Below are 19,647 nucleotides of genomic sequence, written 5' to 3'. Positions count from 1 at the left end.
TGGAGGAGAGCGGGGGCGGGTCTGGAGGGAGAGCGGGGGTGGGTCTGGAGGGAGAGCGGGGGGGCAGGAGGGAGAGGAGTGGGGTGGTGGGGGGGGTCTGGAGGGAGAGGAGTGGGGGTGGGGGGGTTCTGGAGGGAGAGGGGTGGGGGTGGGGGGGGTCTGGAGGGGGAGGGGTGGGGGGTGGGGGGGGCGGGTCTGGAGGGAGAGGGGTGGGGGTGGGGGGGTTCTGGAGGGAGAGGGGTGGGAGTGGGGGGAGCTGGTCTGGAGGGGGAGGGGTGGGGGTGGGGGGGGCGGGTCTGGAGGGAGATGGGTGGGGTGGTGGGGGAGGTCTGGAGGGAGAGGGGTGGGGGGGGCTGGGTCTGGAGGGAGAGGGGTGGGGGTGGGGGTGGGGGGGGCTGGGTCTGGAAGGAGAGCGGCGGGGGTGGGGGGGTGGGTCTGGAGGGAGCAGGGTGGGGGTGGGGGACTGGCTCTGGAGGGAGAGCGGGGGTGGGTCAGGAGGGAGAGCGGGGGTGGGTCTGGAGGGAGAGCGGGGGTGGGTCTGGAGGGAGAGCGGGGGTGGGTCTGGAGGGAGAGCGGGGGGGTCAGGAGGGAGAGCGGTGTTGGGTCTGGAGGGAGAGCGGGGGTGGGTCTGGAGGGAGAGCGGGGGTGGGTCTGGAGGGAGAGCGGGGGTGGGTCTGGAGGGAGAGCGGGGGTAGGTCTGGAGGGTGAGCGGGGGTGGGTCTGGAGGGAGAGCGGGGGTGGGTCTGGAGGGAGAGCGGGGTTGGGTCTGGAGGGAGAGGAGTGGGGTGGTGGGGGGGGTCTGGAGGGAGAGGGGTGGGGGTGGGGGGGTTCTGGAGGGAGAGGGGTGGGGTGGTGGGGGGGGGTCTGGAGGGAGAGGGGTGGGGGTGGGGGGAGCTGGTCTGGAGGGAGAGGGGTGGGGGTGGGGGGGTTCTGGAGGGAGAGGGGTGTGGTGGTGGGGGGGGGTCTGGAGGGGGAGGGGTGGGGGTGGGGGGGGCGGGTCTGGAGGGAGAGGGGTGGGGTGGTGTGGGGGGTCTGGAGGGAGAGGGGTGGGGTGGGGGGGTTCTGGAGGGAGAGGGGTGGGGGGTGGGGGGAGCTGGTCTGGAGGGGGAGGGGTGGGGGTGTGGGGGCGGGTCTGGAAGGAGAGGGGTGGGGGCTGGTCTGGAGGGAGGGAGGGGGGGGCGGGTCTGGAGGGAGAGCGGCGGGGGCGGGTGGGTGGGTCTGGAGGGAGAGGGGTGGGGGCGGGTCTGGAGGGGGGGGCGGGTCTGGAGGGAGGGGGGGGGCGGGTCTGGAGGGAGGGGGGGCGGGGGTCGGGTGGGTGGGTCTGGAGGGAGAGCGGGGGTGGGTCTGGAGGGAGAGCGGGGGCGGGTCTGGAGGGAGAGCGGGGGTGGGTCAGGAGGGAGAGCGGGGGCGGGTCTGGAGGGAGAGCGGGGGGGGTCTGGAGGGAGAGCGGGGGTGGGTCTGGAGGGAGAGCGGGGGGGCAGCAGGGAGAGCGGGGTTGGGTCTGGAGGGAGAGGGGCGGGGGTGGGGGTGGGGGGGGCTGGGTCTGGAGGGAGAGGGGTGGGGTTGGGGGGGGGCGGGTCTGGAGGGAGAGGGTTGGTGTGGGGGGGGGCGGGTCTGGAGGGAGAGGGGTGGGGTGGGGGGGGGCGGGTCTGGAGGGAGAGGGGTGGGGGTGGGAGGGGGTCTGGAAGGAGAGGGGTGGGGGCTGGTCTGGAGGGAGGGGGGGGCGGGTCTGGAGGGAGGGGGGCGGGGGCGGGTGGGTGGGTCTGGAGGGAGGGAGGGGGGGCGGGTCTAGAGGGAGAATGGCGGGGGGCGGGTCTGGAGGTAGGTGGGGGCGGGTCTGGAGGGAGGGGGGCGGGGGCGGGTGGATGGGTCTGGAGGGGGGGCGGGTCTGGAGGGAGAGCGGGGGTGGGTCTGGAGGGAGAGCGGGGGTGGGTCTGGAGGGAGAGCGGTGGGGGTGGGGGGGTGGGTCTGGAGGGAGCAGGGTGGGGGTCTGGCTCCGGAGGGAGAGCGGGGGGCGGGTCTGGAGGGAGAGCGGGGGCGGGTCTGGAGGGAGAGCGGGGGTGGGTCAGGAGGGAGAGCGGGGGTGGGTCTGGAGGGAGAGCGGGGGTGGGTCTGGAGGGAGAGCGGGGGTGGGTCTGGAGGGAGAGCGGGGGTGGGTCTGGAGGGAGACCGGGGGTGGGTCTGGAGGGAGAGCGGGGGCGGGTCTGGAGGGAGAGCGGGGGTGGGTCAGGAGGGAGAGCGGGGGTGGGTCTGGAGGGAGAGCGGGGGCGGGTCTGGAGGGAGAGCGGGGGGGGTCTGGAGGGAGAGCGGGGGGTGGGTCTGGAGGGAGAGCAGGGGGGCAGCAGGGAGAGCGGGGTTGGGTCTGGAGGGAGAGCGGTGGGGGGGGCGGGTCTGGAGGGAGAGGGGTGGGGGTGGGAGGGGGTCTGGAGGGAGAGGGGTGGGGGGGGCGGGTCTGGAGGGAGAGGGGTGGGGGTGGGAGGGGGTCTGGAGGGAGAGGGGTGGGGTGGGCGGGTCTGGAAGGAGAGGGGTGGGGGTGGGAGGGGGTCTGGAGTGAGAGGGGCAGGGGTGGGGGTGGGGGGGGCTGGGTCTGGAGGGAGAGGGGTGGAGTTGGGGGGGGGGCGGGTCTGGAGGGAGAGGGGTGGTGTGGGGGGGGCGGGTCTGGAGGGAGAGGGGTGGGGTGGGGGGGGCGGGTCTGGAGGGAGAGGGGTGGGGGTGGGAGGGGGTCTGGAAGGAGAGGGGTGGGGGCGGGTCTGCAGGGAGGGGGGCGGGGGCGGGTGGGTGGGTCTGGAGGGAGGGAGGGGGGGGCGGGTCTGGAGGGAGAGCGGCGGGGGGCGGGTCTGGAGGGAGGGGGGGGCGGGTCTGGAAGGAGGGGGGGCGGGGGCGGGTGGGTGGGTCTGGAGGGGGGGCGGGTCTGGAGGGAGAGCGGGGGTGGGTCTGGAGGGAGGGCGGCGGGGGCGGGTCTGGAGGGAGATGGGTGGGGGTGGGGGGGCTGGGTCTGGAGGGAGAGGGGTGGGGGTGGGGGTGGGGGGGGCTGGGTCTGGAAGGAGAGCGGCGGGGGTGGGGGGGGTGGGTCTGGAGGGAGCAGGGTGGGGGTGGGGGACTGGCTCTGGAGGGAGAGCGGTGGGGGTCAGGAGGGAGAGCGGGGGTGGGTCTGGAGGGAGAGCGGGGGCGGGTCTGGTGGGAGAGCGGGGGGGTCAGGAGGGAGAGCGGGGGTGGGTCTGGAGGGAGAGCGGGGGTGGGTCTGGAGGGAGAGCGGGGGCTGGTCTGGAGGGAGGGGGGGGCGGGTCTGGACGGAGAGCGGTGGGGGTGGGGGGGGTGGGTCTGGAGGGAGCAGGGTGGGGGTGGGGGACTGGCTCTGGAGGGAGAGCGGTGGGGGTCAGGAGGGAGAGCGGGGGTGGGTCTGGAGGGAGAGCGGGGGTGGGTCTGGAGGGAGAGCGGGGGCGGGTCTGGTGGGAGAGCGGGGGGGTCAGGAGGGAGAGCGGGGGGTGGGTCTGGAGGGAGAGCGGGGGTGGGTCTGGAGGGAGAGCGGGGGCTGGTCTGGAGGGAGGGGGGGGGCGGGTCTGGACGGAGAGCGGTGGGGGTGGGGGGGGTGGGTCTGGAGGGAGCAGGGTGGGGGTGGGGGACTGGCTCTGGAGGGAGAGCGGTGGGGGTCAGGAGGGAGAGCGGGGGTGGGTCTGGAGGGAGAGCGGGGGTGGGTCTGGAGGGAGAGCGGGGGTGGGTCTGGAGGGAGAGCGGGGGTGGGTCTGGAGGGAGAGCGGGGGTGGGTCTGGAGGGAGAGCGGGGGTGGGTCTGGAGGGAGAGCGGGGGTGGGTCTGGAGGGAGAGCGGGGGTGGGTCTGGAGGGAGAGCGGGGGGGTCAGGAGGGAGAGCGGGGTTGGGTCTGGAGGGAGAGCGGGGGTGGGTCTGGAGGGAGAGCGGGGGTGGGTCTGGAGGGAGAGCGGGGGTGGGTCTGGAGGGAGAGCGGGGGTGGGTCTGGAGGGAGAGCGAGGGTGGGTCTGGAGGGAGAGCGGGGTTGGGTCTGGAGGGAGAGGAGTGGGGTGTTGGGGGGGTCTGGAGGGAGAGGGGTGGGGGTGGGGGGTTTCTGGAGGGATAGGGGTGGGGTGGTGGGGGGGGTCTGGAGGGAGAGGGGTGGGGGTGGGGGGAGCTGGTCTGGAGGGAGAGGGGTGGGGGTGGGGGGGTTCTGGAGGGAGAGGGGTGTGGTGGTGGGGGGGGTCTGGAGGGGGAGGGGTGGGGGTGGGGGGGGCGGGTCTGGAGGGAGAGGGGTGGGGTGGTGGGGGGGGTCTGGAGGGAGAGGGGTGGGGTGGGGGGGTTCTGGAGGGAGAGGGGTGGGGGTGGGGGGAGCTGGTCTGGAGGGGGAGGGGTGGGGGTGGGGGGGGCGGGTCTGGAGGGAGAGGGGTGCGGGTGGGGGGGCTGGGTCTGGAGGGAGGGGGGTGGGGGTGGGGGGGCTGGGTCTGGAGGGAGAGGGGTGGGGGTGGGGGGGCGGGTCTGGAGGGAGAGGGGTGGGGGTGGGGTGGGGGGGGCTGGGTCTGGAAGGAGAGGGGTGAGGGCGGGTCTGGAGGGAGGGAGGGGGGGCGGGTCTGGAGGGAGAGCGGCGGGGGCGGGTGGGTGGGTCTGGAGGGAGAGGGGTGTGGGCGGGTCTGGAGGGGGGGGCGGGTCTGGAGGGAGGGGGGGCGGGTCTGGAGGGAGGGGGGGCGGGGGCGGGTGGGTGGGTCTGGAGGGAGAGCGGGGGTGGGTCTGGAGGGAGAGCGGGGGTGGGTCTGGAGGGAGATCGGGGGGGGTCAGGAGGGAGAGCGGGGGTGGGTCTGGAGGGAGAGCGGGGGACTGGCTCTGGAGGGAGAGCGGGGGGTCAGGAGGGAGAGCGGGGGTGGGTCAGGAGGGAGAGCGGGGGTGGGTCTGGAGGGAGAGCGGGGGGGGGGTCAGGAGGGAGAGCGGGGGGGTCAGGAGGGAGAGCGGGGGTGGGTCTGGAGGGAGATTGGGGGGGGGGTCAGGAGGGAGAGCGGGGGTGGGTCTGGAGGGAGAGCGGGGGACTGGCTCTGGAGGGAGAGCGGGGGGTCAGGAGGGAGAGCGGGGGTGGGTCAGGAGGGAGAGCGGGGGTGGGTCTGGAGGGAGAGCGGGGGGGGTCAGGAGGGAGAGCGGGGGGGGTCTGGAGGGAGAGCGGGGGTGGGTCAGGAGGGAGAGCGGGGGTGGGTCTGGAGGGAGAGCGGGGGGGGTCAGGAGGGAGAGCGGGGGGGGTCAGGAGGGAGAGCGGGGGGGGTCAGGAGGGAGAGCGGGGGGGTCAGGAGGGAGAGCGGGGGGGGTCAGGAGGGAGAGCGGGGGGGTCAGGAGGGAGAGCGGGGGGGGTCAGGAGGGAGAGCGGGGGTGGGTCTGGAGGGAGATCGGTTGGGGTCAGGAGGGAGAGCGGGGGGGGTCAGGAGGGAGAGTGGGGGGTCAGGAGGGAGAGCGGGGGGGTCAGGAGGGAGAGCGGGGGTGGTCAGGAGGGAGAGCGGGGGTGGGTCTGGAGGGAGATCGGGGGGGGGGTCTGGAGGGAGAGCGGGGGGGTCAGGAGGGAGAGTGGGTGGGTCAGGAGGGAGAGCGGGGGGGGTCAGGAGGGAGAGTGGGGGGTCAGGAGGGAGAGCGGGGGGGGGTCTGTAGGGAGAGCGGGGGGGTCAGGAGGGTGAGTGGGGGTGGGTCTGGAGGGAGAGCGGGGGGGGGGGTCTGGAGGGAGAGCGGGGAGGTCAGGAGGGAGAGCGGTGGGGGTCAGGAGGGAGAGCGGGGGGGGTGGGTCTGGAGGGAGAGCGGGGGGGTCAGGAGGGAGAGCGGTGGGGGTCAGGAGGGAGAGCGGGGGTGGGTCTGGAGGGAGATCGGGGGGGTCAGGAGGGAGAGCGGGGGGGGGTCAGGAGGGAGAGCGGGGGGGGGGTCTGGAGGGAGAGCGGGGGGGTCAGGAGGGAGAGCGGGGGTGGGTCTGGAGGGAGATCGGGGGGGTCAGGAGGGAGAGCGGGGGGGGGGTCAGGAGGGAGAGCGGGGGGGGGGTCTGGAGGGAGAGCGGGGGGGTCAGGAGGGAGAGTGGGGGTGGGTCTGGAGGGAGAGCGGGGGGGTCAGGAGGGAGAGCGGGGGGTCAGGAGGGAGAGCGGGGGGGGTTCTGGAGGGAGAGCGGGGGGGTCAGGAGGGAGAGGGGGGATGGGTCTGGAGGGAGAGGGGCGGGGGGTGCGGGGGTGTCTGGAGGGAGAGGGGCGGGGGGTGCGTGGGCGGGTCTGGAGGGAGAGGGGGGGTCTGGAGGGAGAGGGGCGGGGGGGCGTAGGCGGGTCTGGAGGGAGAGGGGGGGTCTGGAGGGAGAGGGGCGGGGGGGGCGCGGGCGGGTCTGTAGGGGGAGGGGGGGTCTGGAGGGAGAGGGGCGGGGGGGGGCGTGGGCGGGTCTGGAGGGAGCGGGGGGGTCTGGAGGGAGAGGGGGGGTCTGGAGGGAGAGGGGCGGGTCTGGAGGTAGAGGGGCGGGTCTGGAGGGAGGCGGGGGGGCGTGGGCGGGTCTGGAGGGAGAGGGGCGGGGGGGGGCGTGGGCGGTTCTGGAGGGAGAGGGGCGGGGTGGCGCGGGCGGGTCTGGAGGGAGAGGGGCGGGGGGGGGCGCGGGCGGGTCTGGAGGGAGAGGGGCAGGGGGGCGCGGGCGGGTCTGGAGGGAGAGCGGTGGAGCGGGGGGATGCTGTGTCTGGAGGGAGACTGGGGGCCGGGGCTGGCGAGTCTCGTGAGTCAATATTCTCAGCAATTGCTGGACAAAAACCTCGAAGTTGCACTAAGATGTGGTGTTTTTGATAAATTCATGGTAGAATTTTAAACTTTGGTAAAAGAGAGAGACTGCAAAGTTTCGCACTGAATGGTGGTAAATATTTGTTCAGTAAATATATATGTGAAGTACATTTACCTGTATTGTTTGTCAGGTGTTTTCTACTAAAATTAGTGCATGTGGCTAAAATGGTGTCACTGTAGCGACATCTGTGGTTAGTCAGCGATTTCTATTGGATAACACTGCTTTATTTGAACAAAAGCAAAATACCGCGGATGCTGGAAATCTGAAATAAAAACAGAAAATGCTGGAGAAGCTCAGCAAATCAGGCAGCATCTGTGGAGAAAGAAACAGAGTTACTGTTTCAGGTCGAAGACCTTTCGTCAGAACTGGAAGGAAACGACAGCTCCACCTGATCAATCTTTTGTTTCTTCACCTATCCCATTCCCACCCTCCTTTCCTCGCACCATCATCCCTTTTGTCATTTAATCACTCGTGCCCTCCACCCGATCACAGACCTTCCCTTTTGTTCTTTCCTCCCCTCCCCCTTTCCCTGGCTCTGTACTTGCTCAAAAACTAACTCTTTAACATCTTCCATTTCTGACGAAAGGTCTTCGACCTGAAACGTTAACTCTGTTTCTTTCTCCACAGATGCTGCCTGACCTGCTGAGCATCTCCAACATTTTCTGTTTTTATTTGAAGGTGGGGGGAGAAGGAATTAAGGCAGTAGTAATAAAGCTGGACCGTATTAAACATAACAGAAGACTTCATTGATGAGACATGATGTATTGCTTCAGTAAATTTGTTGTATTAAGTTATGGGTGAACCAATGTTGTGCTTCGGCTGAGATGGAAGTTAAGAAACTGTACTTTGGATCCCAGACTTCAGACTATATTTGGATTTTCAAAAGGCCTTCGATAAGGTACCACATTGTCGGCTCATGACTCAGGCCAGAGCATGTGGAGTCAGGGGACGGGTTGCAGAATGGAAAGCAAACTGGCTACAAAACAGAAAACAGAGAGCAGGGGTTAAGGGTAGTTACTCAGACTGGCAAAAGGTGGGAAGTGATGTTCCACAGGGATTGGTGCTGACACCACTGTTGGTCACCATTTACATCAATGATTTGAACTTGGGAATCAGATGTACAATTTGTGGACGATACCAAATTGGGAGGTGTAGTTAATATGAAGGAAGAATGCATTAAAATGCAAGAAGACATTAATAAACTTGCAGAATGAGCATGTAATTGGCAAATTAATTTCAATATAGATAAGTGTGAGGTGGTGCATTTTGGTAGGAAGAATAAGGAGGCCACATACTCCTTGGATAATAAGAGTCTGAATGGGGTAGAGGAGCAGAGGGATCTGGGGGTACAGATACACAAATCACTAAAAGTAGAGACGCAGGTTAATAAGGCCATAAAAAAGGCAAACCAAGCACTGGTGTTCATTTCTAGAGGGATAGAATTGAAAAGCAGAGAAGTTATGTTAAACTTGTATCGAACCTTGGTTAGACCACACTTGGAGTATTGTGCACAGTTCTAGCCTCCATATTATAAAAAAGGATATAGAGGCACTGGAGAAGGTGCAAAAAAGATTCACAAGGATGATACCAGAACTGAGAGGTTTTACTTATCAGGCTGGGGCTCTTTTCTCTAGAGAAGAGAAGGCTGAGGGGTGACCTGATAGAGATCTTTAAGGTAATGAAAGGGTTTGATAGGGTACACGTAGAGAAAATGCTTCCATCCAAAACTAGAGGTCATAAATATAAGATAGTCAGTAATAAATCGAATAGGGAATTCAGGAGAAACTTCTTTACCCAGAGAGTGGTTAGAATGTGGAACTCACTACCACAAGGAGTAGTTGAGGTGAATAGTGTAGATGGATTTAAGGGGAAGCTAGATAAACACATGAGGGAGAAAGGAATAGAAGGATATGCTGATAGGGTTAGATGGAGTCGGGAGGGAGGAGGCTCATATGGAGCCGGCATAGACCAGTTGGCCCGAATGGCCGGTTTCTGTGCTGTAGACTCAATGTAACCATGTACTCGTAAGTAATGCCACTGAATATAGAATCAGAGAATCTTACAGCACAGAACGAGGCCATTCGGCCCATTGTGCCAGTGCCAGCTAGTGAAAGAGCTATCCCATTAGTCCCACTCCCCTGCTCTTTCCCTATAGCCCTGCAATTATTTCCTTTTCAAGTATTTATCCAATTCCCTTTTGAAAGTTATTATTGAACCTGCTTCCACCGCCCTTTCAGGCAGCGCATTCCAGATCAGAACAACTCGCTGCATAAAAACAATCTCCTCATCTCACCTCTGGTTCTTTTGCCAATTACCTTAAATCTGTGTCCTCTGGTTACCGACCCTCCTACGATTATATGCTAATATATAATGTATATTATTGTATACTATTATATGCTATTATATACTAATATATGCTCTTATTATGTGCTAATATGTACTCTTATATACTATTATATACTACTACTTACCGATATTCATTGGTTCTGCAAAATAAAGATTTGAAATGTGCGGTGATGAGTTTAAAATAGTCATTTCGCCTCAAGGTTTTCCTGATGTTTATAAACTACTTGAGCTTTGGGCTTCGAAATGTGACTTTTACACAACCTCTCAATTGATTATATCATGTAAAATCAACAATGTAATGTCTGCTAGATCTGCTGGGATTAAGAGGCAATAAAACTTTAATATGTGCTGAATAGACCATGAGGCTGCATGCAGAGTAATTCCCAACACTCAGGAACCCTCTGTGTCAAAGCCAGCAATTCCATTGCATCTATTGTAATATGCAAGCTCTGAAATGGAATAAATTGGTAAGAAGATTGAGTTTAACATTTGTAGTGTAGAGTTTTATGTCCAACCAGTAGGCCAATATTTTCAGTGTGCATTAGGATAAGTTCATTGTTCAACTGGGGCAGAAATCTTGGACAATGATGTGCCTTCAAATGCTATGTTTGCTGTAGCATTGCAAGAGCCAAGTAATTATTGCCCATTATCATACTGTGTGAAAACCAGAGCGTCATTCACCTATGATTCTTTGATGGGGGCAATGTGCAGTGTGGACTTTCCGAACACAAGGAAAGGCCCATTTTTCCACATTAATGAGATTTAAGCATTCAAGTCAAAGAGACAATGCTGGTTGGGATGAAGGGAGCAATGGGGCTCGATTTTCAAATCAAAGTGCGGGTGCGTTGGGTGGTGGGGGGGGTAGGTGCTGGGAAAATTGGGAAGATCCCTATTAATGCCGGCGGGCTGATATTTAAAGCACTTATTAACGTCATTGAACTTGTTGAAGTTGTTAATCTCATGGTGATTGAGGTAGGGAGCGGTTTTCATTCATCCTCAGCGTGTTTCCCGTGCTGTGGGAAACATGCCATGGTGAAGGAGTCGTGTTTCAGCCAGCAGCCATTTGGACCTGTTTGACAAATGGGGATAAAAGGTGAGTTATTGCAGCAGGGCACTCAGTTCTCACAGACAAACTTTTGGCTGAGAGATCTGTGTGTTTAGACTGAAAATTCTTGGTTTCCACTCAGCATTCTTCTGTTTACGCATATTTACCAACTTTTCGGACTCCCGCAAACTGACACCATCAGGATGGGGGGGCGCCATGGTTGCATTCACCACTACATCCGAGGACGAGCAACATCACCAGCCTCGCCAGACACGGCATCCACCTTCACCACGTGGAGCTCCACAACACAGTGCTGCGCCACAGGTACCTGCACAAGAGCACAGAGGGCAACAACAGAGGGAGCGACGTCGCAGGAGGCACTACCCTCGCCACAGGGTCTACAGACCGAGGCTCAGCTTCCTGGACCTCTCTGAGGAGCAGTGCATACGGGGGCTCAGAGTCAGTCGCCAGGTAGTCGTGGACATCTGCAGCCTCCTTTATGCCGAGCTGCTCCCGGCTGGGCCGAGCAGCATCTCCTTACCTGTCGCTGTCAAAGTCACCACTGCCCTCAACTTCTTCGCCTCCGAATCATTCCAGGGTACAACTGGTAACATCGCCGGGGGCTCTCAGTCGTCTGCCCACAGGTGCATAAGGCAGGTCACCGACGGCTTGTTTCGCAGGGCCTCGCACTACGTCAACTTCCCCATGGACGACCTCAGCCAGACAGAGAGGGCAGTGGGATTCCACTCTGTGGCTGGCTTCCCACGGGTACAGGGTGCAATCAATGCGTATAGCAATCCGAGCACCTCCACACGAGCCAGGACCGTTCATCAACAGGAAGGGCTATCATTCCATCAACACTCAGCTCATCTGTGACCACCACAAGAGATTCCTTCACGTGTACGTCAGATACCCTGGCAGCTGCCACAATTTATTTCATTTTTTTTTATTCGTTCACGGGATGTGGGCGTCGCTGGCGAGGCCAGCATTTATTGCCCATCCCTAATTGCCCTCGAGAAGGTGGTGGTGAGCCGCCTTCTTGAACCGCTGCAGTCCGTGTGGTGACGGTTCTCCCACAGTGCTGTTAGGAAGGGAGTTCCAGGATTTTGACCCAGCGGCGATGAAGGAACGGCGATATATTTCCAAGTCGGGATGGTGTGTGACTTGGAGCGGAACATGCAGGTGGTGTTGTTCCCATGCGCCTGCTGCTCTTGTCCTTCTAGGTGGTAGAGGTCGCGGGTTTGGGAGGTGCTGTCGAAGAAGCCTTGGCGAGTTGTTGCAGTGCATCCTGTGGATGGTGCACACTGCAGCCACTGTGCGCCGGTGGTGAAGGGAGTGAATGTTTAGGGTGGTGGATGGGGTGCCAATCAAGCGGGCTGCTTTATCTTGGATGGTGTCGAGCTTCTTGAGTGTTGTTGGAGCTGCACTCATCCAGGCAAGTGGAGAGTATTCCATCACACTCCTGACTTGTGCCTTGTAGATGGTGGAAAGGCTTTGGGGAGTCAGGAGGTGAGTCACTCGGCGCAGAATACCCAGCCTCTGACCTGCTCACGTAGCCACAGTATTTATATGGCTGGTCCAGTTCAGTTTCTGGTCAATGGTGACCCCCAGGATGTTGATGGTGGGGGATTCGGCGATGGTAATGCCGTTGAATGTCAAGGGGAGGTGGTTAGACTCTCTCTTTTTGGAGATGGTCATTGCCTGGCACTTATCTGGCGCGAATGTTACTTGCCACTTATGAGCCCAAGCCTGGATGTTGTCCAGGTCTTGCTGCATGCGGGCTCGGACTGCTTCATTATCTGAGGGGTTGCGAATGGAACTGAACACTGTGCAGTCATCAGCGAACATCCCCATTTCTGACCTTATGATGGAGGGAAGGTCATTGATGAAGCAGCTGAAGATGGTTGGGCCTAGGACACTGCCCTGAGGAACTCCTGCAGCAATGCCTTCATTCTGAGGGAATCTAACATCCCGCCCCTCTTCCACACACCAAACGCCCTTAAGGGCTGGCTCCTCGGTGACAAGGGATACCCCCTGCACATAGGGCTCATGACACCTCTGAGGAACCCCATCAGCGAGCAACAGCGTCGATATAACGACAGCCACATCGTCACCAGGTCTACAATTGAGCATGCTATAGGACTGCTGAAGATGCGATTTCAGTACCTCAATCGTTCAGGGGGAGCGCTTCAATACGCACCAGCAAGAGTGGGTCGCATTATAGTCATGTGTTGTGTCCTGCACAACATGGCACTACAGAGAGGGGTGCCGCTGGAGGAGGCCCCATCCCCTCATCCACCATCCACATCTGCCATCCCCATTGAGGAGGAGCAGGAGGAGGAGGAGGAGGAGGAGGAGGAGGAGGACGAACCCATGGGCAGATCAGCGGCTCACCTGGCTGCTCGTGAGGCTAGGGAGTCACCCATATGTGAATGGTTCTCCTAACATCAGACATCAGACATCCGCATCTGCGTCCAGCTGAGCAGAGCCTGGAGAGGAGTGCTCCCACCAACGCAGACTCTCCACAGCTGCCCCTGCCACCAGTGTCTGTTCGTGCTCACTTGTGTGTGGTGACTCACCAGGTGCCAACCCAACTAACTGAGGACTAGGACCCACCGAGGTGAGAGTATCTGTGCTGGTGGATGGCTCGCTAAGATGTGACAGTGCACCCTCAGAGGCCTGGAGCTCCTCTGAGGAATCGCCCTCTGCCGTCACTGCAGTCGTTGAAGGGCCTGTAAGAGAACAGAAGGCAATATTAAGCATGATCACAGATATGTCATGTTGCGACGAGCATACTGAGGTGTTCAACATGCCAATCATTGTTAACATCAATTCATGTTGTGTGTGATGAATGTTAAAGTTGTATCACCAGATGTTGGTGGGGTGCCAGTATCGGCGTCCCCGACGGACAGGCACTCAAGGGTGCAGCTGATCTCCAGGGCCTCCTCCTTCACCTCTGTGAGGACCATTATTTGTTATGGCCCCCCTCCAGTCCTCGCCCTCTTGCGTGCATTTTGAGCTCTCTTCTCCTAGAAGGGGAGAAAGTACAGACGTGTGAGACCAGATTTCATTACAGCCTTGGTCCAAACATGGACAAAAGAGCTGAATTCCAGAGGTGAGGTGAGAGTGACTGCCCTTGACATCAAGGCAGCATTTGACCGAGTGTGGCACCAAGGATCGCTAGTAAAATTGAAGTCAAAGGGAATCAGGGGGAAATCTCTCCAGTGGCTGGAGTCATACCTAGCACAAAGGAAGATGGTAGTGGTTGTTGGAGACCAATCATCTCAGCCCCAGGACATTGCTGCAGGAGTTCCTCAGGGCAGTGTCCTAGGCCCAACCATCTTCAGCTGCTTCATCAATTACCTTCCCTCCTTCATAAGGTCAGAAATGGGGATGTTCGCTGATGATTGCACAGTGTTCAGTTGCATTCGCAACCCCACAGATAATGAAGCAGTCCGAGCCTGCATGCAGCAAGACCTGGACAACATCCAGGCTTGGCCTGATAAGTGGCAAGTAACATTCGCGCCAGACAAGTGCCAGGCAATGACCATCTCCAACAAGAGAGAGTCTAACCACCTCCCCATGACATTCAATAGCATTACCATCGCCGAATCCCCCACCATCAACATCCTGGGGGTCACCATTGACCAGAAACTTAACTGGACCAGCCATATAAATACTGTGGCTACAAGAGCAGGTCAGAGGCTGGCTATTCTGCGGCGAGTGACTCACCTCCTGACTCCCCAAAGCCTTTCCACCATCTACAAGGCACAAGTCAGGAGTGTGATGGAATACTTTCCACTTGCCTGGATGAGTGCAGCTCCAACAACACTCAAGAAGCTCGACACCATCCAGGACAAAGCAGCCCGCTTGATTGGCACCCCATCCACCACCCTAAACATTCACTCCCTTCACCACTGGCGCACTGTGGCTGCAATGTGTACCATCCACAGGATGCACTGCAGCAACTCGCCAAGGCTTCTTCGACAGCACCTCCCAAACCTGCGACCTCTACCACCTAGAAGGACAAGAGCAGCAGGCACATGGGAACAACACCACCTGCACGTTCCCCTCCAAGTCACACACCATCCCGACTTGGAAATATATCGCCGTTCCTTCATCGTCGCTGGGTCAAAATTCTGGAACTCCCTTCCTAACAGCACTGTGGGAGAACCGTCACCACACGGACTGCAGCGGTTCAAGAAGGCGGCTCACCACCACCTTCTCGAGGGCAATTAGGGATGGGCAATAAATGCCGGCCTCGCCAGCGACGCCCACATCCCATGAACGAAAGAATACTGGGAGTATCCAGGATGCAAAGGATCAAGAATGATATAATAAGAACATGTGTTGGACAAGAAAGAAGGCTTATCCAGAAGGTCCAAGAAAGAGGACTGCGATGGTTTGGGCATGGGTCAAGAATGCAATCAGCTAGAATACCTTTCACGGTCCTGCATACAGAGGTACATGGAACAGGTAGCCCAGGAAGACCAAGGGAGCGCTGGATAGACAATGTCAAGGATGAGTTGTCACAGAAAAGGATACATATTATTGAAGTGGCCAGGCTAGCTCAGAACCGACAACAGTGGAGTGAATTTATTCGGCCCCATCGTCGCTGCTGAGCTGATGGACGGGAATTTAGCAGTAGTTAGTAGTCCATGAAGATAAGTTGTACTGTTTGAATTAAGTGAGTCCAATCACAACTGCAGTTCACTTTACTATGAAATAAAGCAGCTTATCAATGCTTATCAGGCCTTGTCTCACCTCCTGGTTGCTCAGTCCTCCTTCGGAGAGATTGAAGAAGTACACGTACAAAATACATGGATACATGGTTCAGGCCATAAGGGGAGGCGATTGTTATTCCCCCATGTCCTGCTACTGTATAAGCAAATATAGAGCAGTGCGAGACAACTCCATGCAAAGACGCTCGGACAGCTTACAGGAGCGACTGGCGCCACTGAACCCGAGAAGGGATTTACGGCAGAGCATGAATTTGTAACACAAGCTTTCGACTGGGAAAACAGTAAATATTGGAAATACACAGCAGGTACATCAGTATCTGAAAAGAGAACAGAATGGTTAACATGTCACACTGCTTTGAGTTCCCAAAGAATGGAGTAGAATGATAATCAGGTGTGATTCGCATCTGCAAGGCCCGATTTTAATTCGGGGTGAGGGTGGGATGGGGTTGGACGTATTCGTGGAGGTTTCATCACATGACCTCTTGACTCCAACCTCCCCGTTCCCCACACTCCCGCCATTGGTCATCTGACACGTCCATCCTTGTGCCTTCTTGCGTCAATTGGAAAGCGATCAGACTTGGATGATTCTTGACTGTCAGTCAAACAGCCTTTTCCCCATGTCCAGTATTTTTATAACTAAGAAATGAAAGTTTTCAAAGAAAATGGAAAAAAACATATTTCTTTTAATGCTCCTATCATTTTTCTCCCGGGTTTCGCTCGCAGCAGTATCCAGGAGATTCATCTTTAATTCCTGGAGACTCCAGGGCAATCCTGGAGTGCTGGCAACCCCTAGGGTGGGGCCGGCAGAGTGAGCTGGATGCTCGCCCCCACTCGCTGACGTGAGGCCCAGGCCATTTCAACATTTAAATAGACCAGGCCCTGACTCCCGTCCACACCCGGCATCAATGATCTCAGACGGGCAGGCGGGAGTTGGGCGAGTGTGGCAGGAGACGGGAACGGGGGGAGAAGCTGATGCGACTGTGGGAATCGTGGGACAGGGGAGGCCCATGTATTCCTTGTGGAGAAACTCCAATCCCTCCTGGCCTTCAAGGAAACCTATAATTTAAAAAAATAACTAACTTTTTCGGCCCTCTTCTGGGCCTGCTGATCCTTGGCGCGGGTTTCCCTGGCGAGGCTGGCACCAAGTGCCCACCTCACTGCTGCCAGTTAAAATGTGATCTGGGCCTGAATGGTGTTATCAGACCCCGACATTTGAAACTCAATGAGGCCCTCACCTGGTAGGGTCGAGGGCCTCAGAAGCTGCCTGAAACATGCCTGTGTCCTTGTTTTCAAATCCCTCCATGGCCTCGCCCCCCCAAACTATCTCTGTAACTTCCTCCAGCCCTACAACCCTCCGAGATCTTTGCGCTCCTCCAATTCTTGCCTCTTGTGCATCCCCGATTTTAATCGCTCCACCATTGACAGCCATGCCTTCAGCTGCCTAGGCCCTAAGCTCTGGAATTCCCTCCCTAAACCTCTCCGCCTCTCCGCCTCTCTCTCCTCCTTTAAGATGCTCCTTAAAACCTACCTCTTGGACCAAGGTTTTGGTCACCTGTCCTAATATCTCCTTATGTGGCTCAGTGTCAAATTTTATTTGATAATCGCTCCTGTGAAGCGCCTTGGGACGTTTTTATTATGTTAAAGGCGCTTTATAAATACAAGTTGTTGCTGATGTTGTTAAAATGGCGTAAGGCGTGTTTTCAGCTTGGCTGTGCTTCCGATATTTTAACCCCCACTTCTCATCTCAAGTACCATAGGGAGAATCATAGGTGTAACATCTAGCAACAATGCACAGTGGTACTTTTATTTTCAATGTAGTTCTGACATTCGCAGCCATGAAAAACAACGGATATTCACAGTGATTACTGGCACAGTCTCACAATGATGTAATGAATCAATAATGAACTGCAAATTATTTCTGGACAAATCTGTAGTTGATCATATCGGGCCAAAGTCTCCTTACATAAATGACATTGAGTAAACAGGAATTCCTGGTTCAGTGACAGGTCATCCAGCCCAAAATGGGCCGAAACTAATTGTTCCCCTGGCACATAGCCTTGTACCTGGAAGGGGAGGGAAGGAACGTCATCTGCTTTTTCAGGCCTGAGACGCCCAAGAGGCCTGCAACAATGGTAATGGCCACCAGTTGCAGGGTCTTCTGGCTGCTGTCCAGAAATAGCAGCCAAGGACCTCGGATCCTGAAGATCCAGTGCAGCACCTGGAAGAAAATGCCACTCACCCTGTTTCCAGCCTCCATTTGCTTACTGCCTCCCTCTTCTCAGGTCCTCTGATTTGAGCAGGGTTGGGCACAAGGCCTAAGGCCCACTTGCTACAGGCGCGCCTCTGATGCTCACCTTGCATGGACCCAGAAAATGAACCAGGAGACGCTTTGAAGTCAATCCCACCTCATTAGTTTAGGATTTCCATGCTTGCAACTGCTTTAAGCACTGGTGCTCAGACCCCCCTCCCCCTTGGGGGGTCCCCAAGAAATACCTGGGCAACACAAAGAGGGCAGGGACATGGTATCACTGGTCTCACCCCTGTTTCTTTTGCTTTATGTGCAGGAAAGAAGCATTCCCTGGCTGCAAAGCAAATGAAAATCAGCCTATACACCAAGGGGAAAAAATGATAAGCAACTTCAAGTCATCAAGGGGTTTCGATAACATATTAAAGCACAGGCTGATTTACTGCCAGCATTAACACACTTTCCATTTTACATCTCTGCTTCCAACTTTCCTTAAACCCTTAATCAGAACTGAGAGGGTACAATTATCAGGAAAGACTGACCAGGCCAGGGCTCTTTTCTCTAGAAAAGAGAAGACTGAGAGGTGACCTGATGGAGGTCTTTTAGATAATGAAAGGGTTTGATCGGGTTGATGCAGAGAAGTTGTTTCCAATTGTGGGGGAGACCAGAACTAGGGGCCATAATTGTAAGATAGTCACTAATAAATTCAATAAAGAATTTAGGCGAAACTTCTTTACCCAGAGAGTGGTGAGAATGTGGAACTCGCTCCACAAGGAGTAGTTGAGGTGAATAACACAGATACATTTAAGGGGCAGCTAGATAAACACATGAGGAAGAAAGGAATAGAAGGATATGCTGATAGGGTGAGATGAAGTAGGGTGGGAGGAGGCTCCTGTGGAGCATAAACACCGGCATAGACCAGTTGGGCCGAATGGCCTGTTTCTGTGCTGTAAATTCTATGTAAAAAAAAAATCAAAAGTGTATCTAGGACCGAGCTAAAGTCAGGAAATATGTTTATATATAAAAATGAATATGTCAATGTCAACTAGAAAGTAACAGCTTAAAAACACATATCTAGTCATATCTTATCCAGCCCTTGAAACCTGCTCGCGATGTGTTCCAGGGTGACCATAACCCCTACACCACGTTGAGACCAATGAGCAACTAGAAGCACCAATTGGTACATACGAACATACGAATTAAGAGCAGGAGTAGGCCACTCGTCCCCTCGAGCCTGCTCTGCCATTTGATAAGATCATGGCTGACCTGATTGTGACCTCAACCCTACTTTCCCGTCTACAGCTCCTCAACACAACATCTTCCAACATCGCTGGGTAAATTTGAAAGGAGGAAGATGAGGCAGAGGTCTAGTCCACCATGAAGCACAGCTGATCACAGGAGGGGTGCACCAAACCTGGTAGGTGCTGTTTACAGTGGCTGATGGGAGTCCCTATAGAGAAGGATGGCATTGCAGGGGGAGATGAGGACAGTGACTGAGCAGTACAGGAGGCTAGTGAGTGAATCTCTGCTCTGAGAATGAAATAGATGTGTTTTCACACAGACATTTGCTGACTTATAATTTTCAAAATTATGAGGGGTTTCGATAGGGGTTTCCACTGGCAGGAGGGCCAATAACCAGAGGTCACAGATTTAAGATAATTGTCAAAAAAGACAGAGGGGGAGATGAGGAAACATTTTTTTACACAGCGAGTTGTTATGATCTGGAACGCACTGCCTGAAAGGGTAGTGGGAGCAGATTCAATAGTAACTTTCAAAAGGGAATTGGATATAGACTTGAAGGGGAGAAAATTGCAGGGCTGTGGGGAAAGAGCAGGGGATTGGGACTAATTGGATAGCTCTTTCAAAGAGCTGGCACAGGCAGGATGGGCCGAATGGCCTCCTTCTGTGCTGTATGATTCTACATGACTCAGCTAAGCATGGATTAATGCTTCCACCAGCACGAAATGTTGGATTCCCACAAGGGTACGGCTCTGTGCTTAGGAAGTAGATTTCTTTTATAATCTACACATATTAATAAAAGGGAAACATACTTCTGCTTGCAGTATTGTCTCCTATAACACTCCAGCTTATTATTGTTCTGAAGTACAATTGAGAAGGCTTCAAACTTGACTAATCTTAAACACATGGGGTAGAGTTCCCGCTTTGGGCGCAATCGGGAAATTGCTCCCAAAATGCGCTTGAAATTGCACTGAAAATTCATTTGCATAATCACAAATGTAAAATCGTCCATGAACCAGAGCAATCGGCCGATTCCACCCGGATTGCGCCGATATTACCGGTGCAAACAAGCGGAAACTCGATCCCGATGAGTTAAGCTTTTCATCACAAGAAGACTGAGATGGTGAAAAATACTCCATGAGATAAAATACAGAAAAATTTCCTGGCTGGTTAAAAAATCCAAGTTCAAAAAAGAACCAAGGGCGCTAAATTGGGCCGTGTAGCGCCCGTTGTTTTGGCGCTACACGGCCTCTCGA

This window comes from Heptranchias perlo, chromosome X (assembly GCF_035084215.1).
Source record: "Heptranchias perlo isolate sHepPer1 chromosome X, sHepPer1.hap1, whole genome shotgun sequence".
NCBI lineage: Eukaryota > Metazoa > Chordata > Chondrichthyes > Hexanchiformes > Hexanchidae > Heptranchias > Heptranchias perlo.
This window is presented reverse-complemented; position numbering follows the sequence as displayed.